Consider the following 2,640-nt stretch of genomic DNA (forward strand, 5'->3'; position numbering starts at 1 on the left):
AGATGCCTCTGGCTCCTCCGGGTAATTGGCAAGCAGCCAGAAGGAGCTGGGAAGAGGCTGCAGCTGCTGGAAACAGGATCGCCTGGGGGCTGATGAGGACAAGACTAATGTCAGGGGTGGAGGGAGCCCAGAGAAGGAAAGCCAGGACGGCTCAGAGAGGGTCAGTAACTCGCCCGAGGTCACACAGCAAAACCATGAGGCAGTCCAGGGCTCCATTCTGTGAGTGTACAAGTGTGGGTGGGGGCTCTGGTATGCAGGAGGGTGACACCTGAGCTGGTTCCTACCCTAGGACAGGTGTGTGATTCTTCCCGCACTTAGTAGGCCCTCAATTTGTATATATCCAATGAATGAATGATCCACAGCTCCACGTGTGTCTGTATTTTAAAGGGAGAACCGAGTCTCAGAGGAAGGGCCCCGTCCCAGGTCATGCTGGAGGGCACGATGGGTCAGCCCCTGTCTCACTGGGTAATGCCTGCAGGTTAGACACGGATCTTTGTGGAAAACCACCATCTTTGGCGATCCTGAGCCATTAGGAGCGGGGAAGACTCCGCTAGCAGCCCTGCCTCTCTGTGACCTCAATCCCTTCTAATACACGGAGCTGAGAAAGGTGTGCAGGTGATACTCACCTGGAGGAAAACAGAAGACTCAGGAGACCAAGGGCCGTTGAGAGCGGAGGGCGGCAGGGCTGGGCTGAGACAGGACAGGGCAGGTGGATAGGAGGGTCCCAAGGCCAAGGGAGGCCTGAGTCTCTGGAGCAAATCCCGAGGCTGAAAGGGTGAGCACACACGTCCATCTGCATGGTGACAAAGCAGGCAGGACACCACGTTGATAGGAAATCAAATGAGGAGGCTGACAGTTTGTGGGGGACTAAAATAATCATAAATGATGGTTTTTATTAAAAAGTATCACCGGGAAAATGTAGGCTCATTCCAGAAGCCCAAAAAGAGCCCAAAATGTAATAAGGGGGAAGAGGGGAGATGGGGAATGGAAAATTAAAATCACGAAAATAGCCCAAGAAAATCTTCTGATGTCTGCTGGCGGTGGCGGGACGGAAGGACGGAAGGAAGGAGGAAGGGAGGGTGTCATGTAGTGTGAAGTGATAAACATTATTCCGCAGCCGAAACAGCACGAGGGCGGGAGGAAGAGGGACGGATAATCTATCACGGAGGCTGCGGACACGGGGGCCAGGCCAGCCGCGGGCCCAGCAGGAGCCCAGGTCCCCGGGAGAGTGGGGACAGCCTCTGGTGGCCCTGGGCAGCCTAAGTTACACGGTGTCTGGGCTTGAAGGACCTGGGGCTCGTGGAATCCAATCTGGATGAGAGAAGGGAAACAGGCCCAGAGAGGGGAGGCCGGGGCCCAGAGTCACACAGCAATCCAGGGTCAGGGAGAGGCAGGAACATGGGCCTCCCTGGGGACAGGGGAGGTGGGGACGGAGCAGCAGCTGGACCCCCAGATCCAGGCCTCCCTCAGGGAGGAGTCGGGAGACCTCGCTACCTCCTACCAGCTCCTGCCAAGCCGGCGGCCGCAGCAGCCCCCCATCCCCACAGGGGTACGGGCTGGGGATCCAGTCTGGGTGTGAATCCCGAGTCAGCCACTCCCCCCCAGGAAAGTCCCCCGGCACACAAGTCCCGTCAGGATGTGGAAGGTGGCCGGCGCGCAGTGCCGGGCACAGGGCAGGGGTCCCTCTGCATCCACGGCTGGCCCTGGAGCTTCTGGCACCACACCATTCAGGGGGCTCTACCTGGGGGTCCCTCCTGTGAAGCAGAAGATGCTAACCCCTGACGTGTCTAAAGACAAAAAAAGAGAACCCAGAATCTCTCAGGTCAGTGGCCATCTACCCTGTCTTTGCGTGGAATCAGACAAAATCGACTTGCAAGTTCTGGCTAAGGTGGCAGGGTGGCAGGAAGGAGCGACGTGGCCCGGGCTCAGGGGCGTCCGGGCCTATTGAACCCCTCTGGACCTTGGGAGACGGGAAGCAGTCGGAACATCACCTCCCTCCCTGCCAGGGGCTGCAGGGGCAGCTGGTCAGCCAGCACCAGGATGGGCAAGCGACGGGAGCGGTCCAGCCAGCCCCACCCTGGGCCACCCGGCTCAGCGGCACACCTGAGACCCCTGCACGGCAGGTGGGGAGAGACAGGAAGACGGGAAGGTGGAGGCTAGGCCTGGAGAAGCAAGGAGAGAGCCAGAGGCAGAGACGCCAGGACCCCTCCCCAGACTCCACCTCCCAGGACCCCTGCTCTCCCAGGGTCCCTCTGGGCGCCGCTGTCCTCCCACCCCTGGGCTCCCTGCCTCCCTGGGCAGGGTGCTCCTTGGTGCATCCTCCCCGCACCCCTCTGCTCTGTAATTAAAGGCGATCTCAACCCCCTTTCTGGAAAGTTTGGGACGAATAGGAGCAAACCCCCTTCCGCAGCCTCTTAGCCACTTTGAGCAGAGCTGGGGGGAGAGGCCACGCCCCCTCTCCGCTTGGGAGGGAAGCAGCCTAGGCTTTGATGCTCTGGGAACCCCACTTCCCACCCACAGTCCTCTCCCTCTGCTGCAGGAGAAAGGGTTTGGGGTCCATGCCGACCATGGGATGCAGGGCGGGGAGCTGTGCTGCAGTCACAGCCTTGGGCTCCTCCAGGAAACACGGGGGGGGGGGGG

General features: G+C 60.2%; 1 long non-coding RNA gene across 1 annotated transcript in view; it reads right to left on the reverse strand.

Moving 5' to 3' along the window:
* Positions 1 to 2,640, reverse strand: part of LOC112412070 (uncharacterized) — a 53,280-nt gene that overhangs the window by 2,057 nt on the left and 48,583 nt on the right. Inside the window, exon 5 of the long non-coding RNA XR_003005729.1 lies at positions 627 to 793. This is a non-coding gene — a long non-coding RNA (uncharacterized LOC112412070). The remainder of the gene's footprint in view (positions 1 to 626; positions 794 to 2,640) is intronic.

Source organism: Neophocaena asiaeorientalis, unplaced genomic scaffold (genome assembly GCF_003031525.2).
Source record: "Neophocaena asiaeorientalis asiaeorientalis breed wild unplaced genomic scaffold, Neophocaena_asiaeorientalis_V1.1 scaffold223, whole genome shotgun sequence".
In the NCBI taxonomy this organism is placed as follows: domain Eukaryota; kingdom Metazoa; phylum Chordata; class Mammalia; order Artiodactyla; family Phocoenidae; genus Neophocaena; species Neophocaena asiaeorientalis.